The sequence below is a fragment of the Malaya genurostris genome, chromosome 2, assembly GCF_030247185.1.
Source record: "Malaya genurostris strain Urasoe2022 chromosome 2, Malgen_1.1, whole genome shotgun sequence".
NCBI classification, from domain to species: Eukaryota; Metazoa; Arthropoda; class Insecta; order Diptera; family Culicidae; genus Malaya; species Malaya genurostris.
Window position 1 is genome coordinate 347448905 of NC_080571.1, and position 14345 is coordinate 347463249.

A 14345-nucleotide genomic window follows, 5' to 3' on the forward strand; every position below is an offset into this window, starting at 1 on the left:
TTTTCACTTGCGCTCTTGTCGTGTAACAATAGAGCCCCGGGGTTAGACAGAATTAAATTCAACTTGTTGAAAAATCTGCCCGACTCTGCCAAAAGGCGCTTGTTGAATTTATTCAACAAGTTCCTCGAGGGTAATATTGTCCCACACGAATGGAGAGAAGTGAGAGTTATTACCTGGAAAACCAGCCTCCGATCACAATTCGTATCGGCCGATTGCTATGCTTTCCTGTATTCGGAAATTGTTGGAGAAAATGATTCTCTTCCGTCTAGACAATTGGGTCGAAACAAATGGATTGCTGACAGGTACACAATTTGGGTTCCGCAGGGGCAAAGGAACGAACGATTGTCTAGCGTTGCTCTCAACAGAAATTCAAATGGCATTTGCTCGTAAAGAACAAATGGCATCAGTTTTCCTCGACATCAAGGGGGCATTCGATTCAGTTTCCATTAACGTTCTATCTGAGAAGTTGCATCAGCATGGTCTTTCACCAGTTTTGAACAACTTTTTATATAATCTATTGTCCGAGAAACACATGCATTTTGAGCATGGTGATTTGACGACAAAGCGATTCAGTTACATGGGTCTTCCTCAGGGCTCATGCTTAAGCCCCCTTTTATACAACTTTTACGTAAATAACATTGATGAATGTATCAACACATCTTGCACGCTAAGACAACTTGCCGACGACAGTGTTGTGTCTATTATAGGACCCAAAGCTGCCGATCTCCAAGGACCATTGCAAGATACCCTCGACAACTTGTCGACATGGGCTTTTCAAATGGGTATCGAGTTCTCTACGGAGAAAACTGAGCTGGTTGTATTTTCAAGGAAGCGAGAACCTGCGCAATTACAGCTTCAACTAGGGGGTGAAACCATAGCTCAGGTTTTCACATTTAAATATCTCGGGGTCTGGTTCGATTCCAAAAGTACCTGGGGATGTCACATTAGGTATTTGAAACGAAAATGCCTACAGAGAATCAATTTCCTTCGTACAATAACCGGAACTTGGTGGGGCTCTCACCCAGGAGACCTGATCAGGTTGTACAAAACGACGATATTGTCAGTAATGGAATATGGATGTTTCTGTTTCCGCTCCGCTACGAATATTCATTTCATTAAACTGGAAAGAATTCAGTATCGTTGTTTACGTATTGCCTTGGGTTGCATGCAATCAACCCATACGATGAGTCTTGAAGTGCTGGCGGGCGTCTTACCGTTGAAAAACAGGTTCTGGGATCTCTCATATCGACTGCTAATCCGATGCGACATTTTGAATCCGATGGTGATAGAAAACTTTGAAAAGCTCGTCGAGCTTAATTCACAAACCCGTTTTATGTCCTTGTATTTTGACTACATGGCTCAGAATATAAATCCTTCTTCGTTTGTTCCCAATCGTGTTCATTTTGTGGATACTTCTAATTCTACTGTGTTTTTCGACACATTCATGAAAGAAGAAATTCGTGGAATCCCGGATCCTGTACGCCCTCAAGAGATCCCAAAAATTTTTAATAATAAATTTAAAGAAGTCGACTGTAATAAAATGTTTTACACTGACGGATCATATCTAGACGGGTCCACTGGCTTCGGTATATTCAATGTAAATTTCACCGCTTCCTATAAACTCAGTGATCCGGCTTCAGTTTACGTCGCAGAACTAGCTGCAATTCAGTATACCCTTGAGATCATTGACACTCTGCCCACAGATCACTACTTCATTGTATCGGACAGTCTCAGTTCCATTGAGGCTCTCCGTTCAGTGAAGCCTGGAAAGCACTCACCGTACTTCCTGGGGAAAATACGGGAACAATTGAGTGCTTTATCTGCAAAATCATACCAGATTACCTTGGTTTGGGTCCCCTCACATTGTTCCATACGGGGCAATGAGAGGGCGGACTCGTTAGCCAAGGTGGGCGCACTAGAAGGTGATATCTATGAAAGACCAATCTGCTTCAATGAATTTTTCAGTTGCTGTCGTCAGAAAACTCTAGCTAGCTGGCAGAATACATGGAATAGTGGAACTCTGGGACGATGGTTACACTCAATAATCCCACAGGTATCGACGAAAGCTTGGTTCCGGGGGTTAGACGTGAGCCGAGACTTTATTCGTGTAATGTCAAGGCTCATGTCTAATCATTATATGTTCAGCGCGCATCTCCGTCGTGTGGGGCTCGCTGAGAGTGGTGTCTGCGTTTGCGGTGAGGGTTATCATGACATCGAACATGTTGTTTGGACATGTGTCGAGTATTGTGATGCCAGGTCCCAACTCATAGGTTCCCTTCGGGCCCGAGGTATACCACCCTTCGTACCAGTCCGCGACGTCTTGGCAACTCGAAATCTTCCTTATATGACTCTCATCTATAACTTCTTGAAAACTATCAATGCTCAAATTTAGTGCTCTCCCTATCTCTTTCTCGTCTACAGCTCTACCGCACTCTTCTTTACGTTGCTGGAAGTATGGCCTGTGTAAACGATGCTTCGGACCATGCACCTGCCTTGAACTGACTGAGTTGCTGGAAGCTACCCAAAAACGTTACATCAACGTCAGAACACACCAACGAAGCATCCCAATCCAGAATAATCTCTTCATTGCTACAAGCTGAAAAACATGAAGATTCATCGAACGCAAAATGTGTCTAAAATATGTATGCCACAAACCAATGATGTATTCAAATTTCAATTCAATACCGTGTAGGTCCCATCCTCCCTATGTCCCCTTACTAACTGGGGAGTATGCCGCCCCGTAATACGGCATCCCTTTCTCTCTCCCTAACAACAAGACAATCGGCCACGTTAAGCTAAAGCAAATGAGCCTAATAAAAATTTTATTTGGAAAAAAAAAAATCTAGACTTTGTCACGGTAGATTTATGATACAAGCCTCCAAATCCAAGATATTCGATGAACAAGTAGAGGTATGCATTTCCGAGCGTTCCAATTTTCAGCAATTCTTCAGTCAGAAAAAAATACAACACGACTGCTAAACTCAATGAATCATTCTGAAAATTTCACAAAATATTTTCAACTAAATTTCGAAGACATTGTCAGGTGGGTTTTTCTACATTCTGCACCGTTTCCAAGAAAGTTTAATTTGAAACGGGAAAATAGCAAAAAACCTACCACTACCACGGTACTGTCCTCAGCCCTTAATAAATTAATTCATGTGAAATACAAATTCTTTATTTTTCCGTTAAAACTTGCACAGTACAGTCCATTCGTCAATTTGTTCCACAATTTTCTGATTTGTTGACTGGTAAACGATATTATTTTTTTTTCTCCCGCCGACAATGGTTTTAATACATTTATTTGGTTAGTATTACGCAACTATGTAATTTGTACAATTATTTTGATACATCTAAGCGCGTGGTTCAAAATGACGAAGCACATTGATCAAGTGCGCATGTCAAATCTCCACAGAAAACAACGCGTTGCGCGCCAAAAGATCTAGTATTCTTTTCTTCGACTGCCGAACACTTATGAAACTCGTTGCGCGCCAAACATCAATATAGCAATCATCATCAACTTTATGGATTTTTCCCACTTTTCCTGCAAGTTTTCCTAATTTTTTTGATGTACGAACCCGGTGGGGGTAAAAACTGATCAAACAAAAAAAGAATCATGTAAATCCGTCCATCCGTTCTTACGTGATGCGATTACAACACGGGCAAAATTCCGATTCTTGAAATGAGCAAAACGAGTCATGATTTGGGGAAAATAATATATTTTACACCATGATAAAAACTTCTCGGATCATGATCTATTTGGACTGATTTCGTTGAAATTTAAACGTAACGCACTTGACGTTGTTGGGTATAACTTCAGGCGTGTTTCGGCTACGATGGTAATTTTTGCAACATAAATTCAGTGAAAAGCACGACGAACTTCTTTTAAAATGAAAATTTTCTGTTTTTGAAAAACGACGACGCAAGAGAAAACGTGTTTACTTGCGTTAATTACTTCAGTTTTGAGTTTGTGTTTCAGAATTTAAACACTTAAACGAACTGCAAGAAAAAACACGAGTGAATCAAACCTCTTAAAAAGAAACTCTATGTCGAATTCTTGCAAAAAAAATCTTCTTATTCATAATATTTAGGCGCATCAATACAGCTCGTGTTGTTATGTCGATGAAACAAATTAAACAAAGTGGTTGAACAAAATATTTTTCTGATTTTCGTTAGATGGTGTTCCAAATTCACAATCGAGTTAAACGACAGCTCTCGGAATATTATTCTAGCAACAACGATCACATCAAATATGTAAGAATACATTCGAACAAAATGTAACATTGATGTTTGTAAAATGAAAAGTGTAGCCGTGCTTAGTCTCTTATGATGTCAATTTTCGGTTCATTATCTTTATTTTTATGTTATGTTGGTAAAACAACACGACTGTTAAATAACATACTTCAGGATCAAGTAAACATTTTCAGTAGGTCTTGCTTTTCAATGTCTGCTTTTTGCTTTACCATTAATCTATTAATCTATCACATCACTTGAGGCAGAGGGTTCAAAGAGATATCCGGGTAGAAAATTAGAGTTACGAGCTTTGAAAGAAATGCATTCTTCAAGTAACGCATTTTCGAACCATGATTAATTTTCATGGGAGAAGAGTTATTGCTCATGGTTTCATGAGCAGTTAACTTAGGATATGTAAACCGTTCTAATATAAAAACAGTTCGAGATACACATCCAGTATCTTCGACAAAGTTACTTTAAATTGATTATTCTGAATTATTGTGGAAGGATGAATTGTTCTATCTCATCCAGACTTCTAATCTCTAAGGCTAATAATAAAAGCGTAAACAATTATTCCCTGCTAATTTTTCTTCCTGAACCACTGTGCACTGGCATCATCACACCACTAGATGGATTAAAAAAGGTTATATCTACTCGAATCAAAACGCAAAATTTTTTTTAAACGATGTATGTATCGAAAATCTGTTTGAAATGGGAAGAGATGTAAATATTCAAAACCTGTTTTATTTTCCGTTAAATAGAAGAAAAAGCGTTTTATAGCAACATAATACGTGTTGATGCCATCAACCAATTGTACTGATAATTAAATCAGAGGTGGAAATAAACCGATTTTACGCACGGAACTCAAGACCTTTCATTTGAATCTAAGTTTGTGAAAATCGGTTCAGTCATCTCTGAGAAAAGTTAGTGCAAAAAAACGTTACATACACACATACGCACATACACACACAGACATTTTGCGTACTCGACGAACTGAGTCGAATGGTATATGACACTCGGCCCTTCGGGCCTCGGTTCAAAAGTCGGTTTTCACAGTGATTGCATAACCTTTCTATATGAGAAAGGCAAAACCGAACACCGTGAATTAAAAAATTGGGTAACAAAATTAAAATTGCGATTATGTTTTAAATTGTGGGAACCGTTGAAATGAAATTGAAGATGTTTTTAAATTCTAATACCGTTTTCGTTTTTGAACCTAGACGCGGGCTACTCTGACTCCGAGTAAAACGAACACGTGGTACGCGCCCTAAACAACAGCTCATGAAAAAAAGATAAAATAAACAAACTTGCATGGATGCGTGGTGCGACCCGAGAAAATTTTCAGAGCGAAACTACGCGATTGGAATCCAATCTAGAGCGACCTCAGGTTGCTAAAACAAACATATCAAACGTTGTTTGGGCGACTCCCCGCATAGCGTTTTGGCTACCTGGGCAGCTATGACCACCAGACGGCTACCAAAATTGATTCAGTAACGGTATAAATCCAATTTGACAAAACAAAGTCGCCTGTATCTAAGTTAGCCGAGCGTTTTCATCTTCTCACCTTCGCTGAAAATGTCAAAATTCAATGTGGAAAAATCCTGGAGGGTACGGTTGTATCGTTTGAGTTGTATATCTGGTAGCGGTGAGGCAGTCGGTCACCAGAATGTCTGCCAGCCATATTTTTCCAGCTGGTAGCGTTTAGTCAGCCATCTGGCAGCCGTGTGTATGCGGGTCTGGGTTAGCTTTCGGGCTGCTCTGATCAATAAACGAAAACAGACACAGGTACTTCTTGAATTTCAAAGATGGTTTAAGGATTATTTCTTTATGGGAGGGAGTGTAAGCAAGTGTCATAAACAAGGGGGGGTCATGGAAAAATTCATATAACTTGACAAGAATCGATACGTTTTGAATAGCATAGAAATATTTTGCATACCTTAGATATGACTATGTGGGAGGTGGATGTAGCAAGTGCCTTAAATAGGCGGGTGTAATATTTGTAACGGCATAACTCCGAAAGTATTCAACGGATTGCTATCAAACTTGGTACATGTACTTCTTGCTCTTCAGAGATAGTTATAAGAATATATTCATGGGGGGAGGGAGTGTTTTTTTTCTTTTTACAAGGTGAAATGCATTTACGCACGGAGTGTGGGACTCTCCACAGGACTACCCAATTGTTGATTGGAACTACCCACTAAAACACCTTGGATCTCCAACCCTACCTCCCCGGCACCACCGCTAGGTATTACTTCGGGGTGGAAGGCTATTGGTGCTCACAGCACCCTCCCCAGATTTATGCAAAATGGGGATCAGCATCCTGCTCTCGAGGGATCGACCAGTTGGATGACGAGGTCGGTCCAGTGATGCCGGCTGGAGGGTAACTTCCGGTTCACTGGCGCCTCAACGACCCAAAACTGATGCTATGTCGCGGAACTACTCGACTAGTCTCCGCCAAAAGATCTAGTCTACACCAACGGAGGATTCCCCGATGAGGGAAGTCCTCCCGAACCGACGCTTACGGTACGCGTCTACGACCCGACCGAAAGGATGCCTAAGTCGATCCAATGATTCCGGTTGGAGCGTGACTTCCGATTCACTGGCGCTCAGACGATCCTAGCGGTACCACGCGACGATCTACTCATCTAGCCCCCGACAAAGGATCTAGACTACTCCGACGGAGAGTTCCCTGGCGAAGGAGAATCTCCCGACACCGAGTCTCTTACACCACACGGGACACCCGATGGAGTGCCGAGGTCGGTCCCGCGATTCCGGTTGGAGCATGGCTTCCGGTTCGCTGGCGCCTCGACGACTCGAATCGGTGTTGTGGCGGCTACTCGACTAGCCCCCGTCGAAGGATCTAGCCTACACCGACGGAGAGTTCCCCGACGAAGGAGGCCCTCCCGAAACCTACGCTTTCGATTCCCGTCAACGCCCGACCGAGAGGATGCCTGGGTCGGTCCAGTGATTCCGGTTGGAGGATAGCTTCCGGTTCACTGGCGCCCTGATGATCCTAGCGGTATTACGCCACGATTTACTCGTCTAGTCCCCGACAAAGGATCTAGACTACTCCGACGGAGATTTCCCCGGCGAAGGAGAATCTCCCGACACCGAGTCGGGGGGAGGGAGTGTAGCAAGTGTCATTAACCCCCCTGTATGAATTTTTTCATGAGCCCCTCCTTACTCATGAAAAAATTCTTATAACTTGACGAGAATCGATACGTTTTGAAGACCATAGAATTTTTTGCATACATTAGATATGACTTTACGGGGAGTGGATGTAGCAAGTGGCTTTAAAAAGGGAGGTGTAATGTTTGAAACGGCACAATTCCGAAACTATTGAACGGATTGCCACCAAACTTGGCACAGATACTTCATGATCTTCTGAGAAGGTCATAAGGGTATTTTAATGGGGGGGGGGAGAGCGTAATAAGTGACCTTGACATGGGGGGTCATGAAAAAATTGGTATACTTTGACGAGAATCGATACTTTTTTAGACCATAGAAACAGTTTGCATATATTAGATATGATTATATGGGTGGTGGATGTAGCAAGTGCCTTTAAAAAGGGGGGGTGTAATGTTTGTTATGTAATAACTCCGGAACTAATTAACGGATTGCTATCAAACTTGGTACAGATACTTATTGCTCTTAAGAGATGGACATAAGGGTATTTTTGTGGGGGAGGGAGCGTAGCAAGTGTCCTTAACAGGGGGGAGGTAATGAAAAAAGGTGTCTAATTTGACGATACTTTTTGAAAATCATAGAAACATTTTGCATTCCGTAGGTATGATTATATGGGAGTTGGATGTACCTTTAAAAAGGAAGGTGTAATGTTTTTTACCGGGATAACTCCAAAACTACTGAACGTATTGCAATCAAACTTGGCATAGGTACTTCTTGCTCTTCAGAGATGATCATTAGGACATTCTCAGGGGGGAGAGTGTGTAGCAAGCGTTCTTAATTTGAGGAGGCCATGTCGAAATTTATCTTATTTAAAGAGAATTGATTTGTTTTAAAACCATACATACATTTTGAAAAACTCAAATATGGTTTTAAGGATATTTGTGGGGGGTGGATATAATGAGTGCCTCTAAAAAAGGAAGTTTAATGTGAAGTTTATAGAATTTTCCATAAAACGATACTTCTTGCTGAGTACAGATATTATTTGCGCTTCAGATGATCCATCCAAGGGAGGAGCAAAGTTCGAATTGTTAATATAATCTAACGTAACTTCAAAACAACTCAAACTCACCACACCTAACTAGGTTGGATATTTCAAGGGGGAGAGTGGGGGGGGATGAAAAATTCCATAACAACTCATTAATTTATCGCCAAACTTGGCACAGGTACTTTTTGCTATTCAGAGGTGGTCACGACAAGCTTAGATATTCATGACAAAGGTTTATTGTAACATTTTCTTATTCGTCGTCAAACAAGATAGGGGGCGGATTTAGACTAGGAGAAGAGGATCTTGAAAATCAATTTTCATCTTGATTTTTTTTATAAAATAAGAGACGGGCAAGAATGTCAAGATCGTGCTAGATAGTATTGCTATCGATAATTTGAATTAAGTAGTACAGCTATTGTTAATTTGAATGAATGAATCGTTACTTTTTGAAGAGCACAGATACTTTGTATACTACTAAGAGGTGGTCTTAAGGGTTATCATGGAGGAGAGCTGTTGTAAGTTCACTAAAAAAGGGGAGTTCAATATAAAATTTATTCTACGAGAAACGATGCGTCTTGACAAATACAGATACTACTTTTATGTCTATGTAGATTAAAAGGTTATTTCAAGGGAGAGGGAGTGCAGCAAGTGCCCCAAACATGGGAAGTGTAAGGTAAAATTGATTGAATAGCAACATAAAACTGCTCAGAGTATTACACTAAGTAGGACAACTTTGGGAATTTTGTTCGGCCTTTTCTTCCCGAAACATTTCCGAGCAGCGCCGGGTCATTCAGCTAGTCTACAATAAATATGTGAAATGAAAAGAAAATACTAACTATCTTTATTTACTGTTAATCAAAAAATTTGCTTTTTTCCACCCCTGAATAAAACGTATTCGAACCGATCGCTGGTTACATGATGGTAATACATTCCGAAATCACTGAATTGTAAGCGATTAGCTTGAAATAGTAAAGATGCAGCAGTCTCAACGTCAGATACTCGGTACACTCTGAATTGAGTGAACGACTCATAAATTTAATAACCCATCTCTTCATATTCTATCGCATCATCGCACAGTAAGATGAATAAAAATTGAAGTAGAATTGAGGATCTCTCAAGATTCAAATTGGAAATGAAGTTCATCCTGTTCGAAGCACACAAAAAAAAGAACGAAATGAATAAAACATTGCCAATTATTATCACGGATCAAAGGTGTTCCATGTTCCCGTCCAATTAACCCAACTATGCTTCGCCAATGCCACAATCGTTGTTGTGGTGGTGATCCATCAGAACCAGAGATAATAAATACTCGGATTCTGATGCGGTGAACTTTCATCTCTTATCCCAGATTGGCCGGGACATTAATATGCCGAGAGAATGCCATGGCAAACAGGGGGTTGTTTTTATTTTTAAATTGTCATTCCACCGCAAACCATATGTGCCATGCTAGGCATCTGTGTGGGAAGCGAAGAGACCGACAACCCCGTTCTCGCATCACCAGCTGACTCCGGCTCCGGTGCTCGAGTAGGTAAGTAGCGAAATCAGCAGGAAACTTTTGTTTCAAGGTAGGCAGGCTAGTTCCTGGTTGGTTGGTTGTTAGGCCTCAGGAAGCAACAGAAGAACGACGTCGGTTCCACTTTGCATAGTTGGCACCGAGAGCGCTTACAGTCAGAAATCACGGAATGAAGTGAAAGCATAACGAGCAGATAATTCCAGCCAGCCAGCTAGCGAATGCTGGGAGTGAGGATGCTGGGTGGTTGCTGTTTGCTCTTTTGAAAATGATTGCACTGTGCTTGCTGCTAGCAGAAATGCTTAAACACATACAATGACAGGGTGATTATTAAGGTGAAACGGAAACACTGCACCGATTCCATGAAGCAACTGGATAGTTTCCTTTGCGTTGCCGAGCAATACTCGGGAACCTCGAGATTGATGAAAGACTTACCCCAAAGTTCGGATGGTTCGAATCTGTAACGGAGTCGGAGTCCGAGCACAAATCGATTTTCCTCTTCACCCACTCGAGCGTCAATCTGTCTCATCATAATTGAATTTTAATTTATTACATTTAGCGCAAGAGCACTCCAATGCAGCTCGTTAAACTTGCACTCGCTTGATGTCAGAAACGGGCCGCACGTCGAACTAGAATCCAACCCTTTTCGCATATTTCCTTCGCTGGCACAGTCCACTTTCACCCTTTGGCAGTGTCAGCAATTCAGATTCTGCCTTAAAGCTATATCAGGAACAGTAATTTGATTTATTTATAGCCTTTAATGCTTCCATCTCAAATGCCGTCACTGTGCTCCTCCTAGCACCAACATCCACGGGAAGCGCAGAATTCCCACCAGAATAGGACCGAATTCGATACAATCAAATCGAAATCGGGAAAAAATGTCATCCCTTTTTTTTTTGCTTGTCCAATCCAATACCCAATTTATTTCACAGAGGATCAGGCTTCAATCGACAAGAATACTTGAAATTCCTCTATATTCTACTGCTCGAATAGCCATTAAATTGGGTCTTTAAAGTAGAACCACTTGTCCACTCTCATGAAACGTACAAGAGGATGCCTTTTACCACACTTTAGACTCCCACTACTCTTTGCCATCGAATGCTGGACCAAACACAAACGCGCACGAACTTCTTTTCTGTTCCGACCGACCACGACACAATCTCGAATGCAACTGCGACGTTGGACCGGCCAAAATCCAAGGTTTATCCCGCATATCCTTCGATGCTCTCATCTGATGAATAGCAAATCTGCACTCTCTCTCTCTTTCTATTTGTCATTCTCTTTCTCTTGCCATTCGGTTAATATAAATCATCCTTGCATTCTCCCAAAACTTCCACGCTCCGCTACCGTCATCAATATCCTTTCTGATTTGCTTCGTTAATTAGAAACAACCTGGCTCTCACACCTTTATCCTGCGAGCAAAAGAAACCAGGATGCAGCATCCGCCAGCAGCGTGGCAGCCGGATGAAATCAGCTGTTTGCCTAGTTTCCCTAAGAACTGACACATGCGCACAGTGCCAATGGAGGAGAATCTCGATGCCACGTGCTACTACGAGCTCGTCCACCGGTACCGGCATTCAGGCGTAAAACTACGAGAGCATCTGGTTGTTTGTAAACAGGCGAACGTGGCCTGCTGCGATGAAGGTCGTTAGTGTGAAGAGGAAAATTAAATCATTCGCTGACAGGAGCTTGGTTGTCACTAAATTACCGATGATTCCTTTTGAATTTCGTTTAAAGGGATTTTTTATGGTACAGCTGTTCGAAAACCGGACATGTCCACTCGCCATCGATCAACATTGCGATAACCATAACATATCTATATCGATACTTCGTTGATTACTCTCGAAAAGTCTTACACGCTGAAGATGTTCATCTGACGTATAGTGATGGGGAAAAACATATTGAAAGGAAATCTCTTAATTCAATCCAACAATTTTAATAAAAAAAACTTCTCAAGTATAGGGGTCCATAACATAGCAGTCCCTTCCGGGCCTGAATTTTCTATCTATGGTCCTGTGGACATCACACGGATGAAATCCGCACTGACATTAATTCCAGGGTTGTTACGAAAAATTTCAAAATCAAAGCGCGAGAAATCCGCGTGAAGTTGAAAACTAAAACGCGCGATATTCGAGCGAAGCATTTTACAAAACTATTGACCTGAATACGTCTTAATTGGCTATGGGGCGCCTCTTCAAAATTCGCCCTGTGGAAGAATGGGTAAAAATTAATCGTGAATATTTCGAGTTGTACAAAATGCAACAACATAATTTAACACAATTTTCAATAGTGTGTAGACGGTCAAAAGTCTGTACTGACTTTCACAGATTTTTAAGAGCTAACGTGTCTTCGAAGAAGTTTTACAAAATTATATTGCACTTCTTTTGAAAGTGGCACCTTAATTTTTGTTAAGGAGGTAGCACCAATTTTGAATAAAAATAGGTTTTTTTAACACAAAAATTTTTTTTTCTATCTCATTTTGAAGAAAAAAAACATTTGAAGTTGAAGATATGAATAATGTAAAAAAAATATGTTTTGAGATATATTCACTTCACTTCTACCTCTATTACCTAAATATCTACCACAAAGTGCGCGTGAACACGCATAAACAAGCTCATGCTTGCACGCGCAACTTAAGCAAATTGTTGTGATTTTTATTTTGTTTACAGTTTGTTAGTTTTAAATATTGAAAATCCGAAAAAAATATCAAAAGTTCAACACATAATAAAAAATGGAAAAATGTTTCCAAGCATAATATGAAAAAGTATTGTAAAAGTATAAACCTTCACGAAGAGATTTCATTTTTAAACGTGTAAATAAATTGAGTTATCGCGGAGCAACACGTTTTTTAATACGATATGTTGATCGTGCGACGCTCACTTAGAGATGTGCGAAGCAGCTCATACCAGTGAGCATCTCCGAACCGATCGGCTCACTAAAGGAAATTGATTCAATGTATCAGCTCATCAGATCATTTAGATTGCACTGAAGGTTTATTTTGAGCGACGTTTTTCTTACTCCGTTTTTCTTTCATATGCATGACCGAAATAATTGATGCACAAAGAACAATGCTATGCGAACTAACTTGTCTGCGAATTATTATTATGTCTTATTTGAGAACATCTGCAAAAGTGGCATCCCTGAATGTACCTTAGCCTACTGAGTGAAAGCAGACCCTGACAGCTTGGAGCAAAATCAATCTTCAGTTCAACAACGCCATCGCACGGCATCACATTCAACATATCATTTCAATTGTATGGGTGCGCAGTGCTGCTATTTTGGCGCGCACGAATTTGACATTTCTCTCCCCTGCTTCTATGTACGAGATTCGATGCGGACTCGCCTGAGGGCACCATGTTCGCAAAAACGGATGTTGCCAATGATTTGTTCAGGAAATGTGAGAGCTGGATATCTTGTTAATATGATGTCTTTGGTGAAAGGTAAGATCTCTTATTGACAATGGCTCATTCAATCTGTTAAAGAAGGATAAATACAGATCTGGAAGAACGAACAAAAGCTCATGCACACATTTCTTCTCATTTATAACTCGCTCTTCAAGAGCCGAGAATCTGTGCAGCTTGTAGCTTGTTTCCACCTTACCAGCAGGGATGCCAGGTCGTTATTTCAAAAATCTGTGATCAAACCAAAAACCTGTTTGTGCAAAATCTGTGCACGTTTCCTCGTTTCCATAATAGCTGATCGGAATCATTTTGGTAAGCAAAAAAAGGTCTCACTATTTCCTACCGCTCTGTAATTTTTGGTGCTAAGCTATGATCAATTTCAAAAATCAGTGATCGATTTCAAAATCTGTGTAAATCTGTACCATGTTTTAAATCTGTGCAAAAGATTGAAAATCTGTGCAAAAGATTGAAAATCTGTGAAACGCAGATTAATCTCTGAACCTGGCATCCCTCCTTACCAGTGCGGTGAACTGGTGAGCTGCGATTCTTTTAAAAAGAGCTGTGGACTATCAGTTCACTTTAAAGATTCGATTCACTGGAATAGCTCAGGAGCGATTTGCCCATCTCTACGCTCACTGCAAAAGTGAGTTACAGAAATAGCAGACGCGTGACGCCCTCCATTTCTTAACCATTCATGGTTTCAGCATGGCCATAGTAAAAATGAGTCACACGAATAGTGCTCAGATATTGTTAATGTTTGCTGCATTAAGTTGCATATTTCGCTTCGGCACAAGGTTTCCTAGGTAAAAAAGGTGAAATGATGTATAACTTTTCCAGAAATGAATAAATCTATGCACTACCTTCTACAAAATTATGGGATTTTATATTTTCTTCAATTATTCCAAGCAAAGTATCCATAAAAAATAACTTGAAACAAGTTATGATTAAAAAACTGATTTTAAGGGGCTTGCCATGAAAACTCTTCGTATATCCGAAACGGTGCGACCTACACTTTTGGTATATTTGACAAAGT

The 14345-nt window shown here is 40.6% G+C and overlaps 1 protein-coding gene across 8 annotated transcripts in view; it reads right to left on the bottom strand.

Annotated features, from left to right (window-relative positions):
* Window positions 1–11078, bottom strand: part of LOC131432021 (gamma-aminobutyric acid type B receptor subunit 2) — a 49172-nt gene extending 38094 nt beyond the window's left edge. For 4 of the 8 annotated variants that reach the window (XM_058598053.1, XM_058598051.1, XM_058598054.1 and 1 more), the window contains exon 1: window positions 10959–11071. The gene's annotated coding sequence lies outside the window, so the exon portion shown is untranslated. Of the gene's footprint in view, window positions 1–10346; window positions 10932–10958 lie in introns of those variants that run through there. The other 4 variants (XM_058598059.1, XM_058598057.1, XM_058598055.1 and 1 more) reach the window with 3 other exon arrangements.
* Between the last annotated feature and the right edge of the window lie 3267 nt (window positions 11079–14345).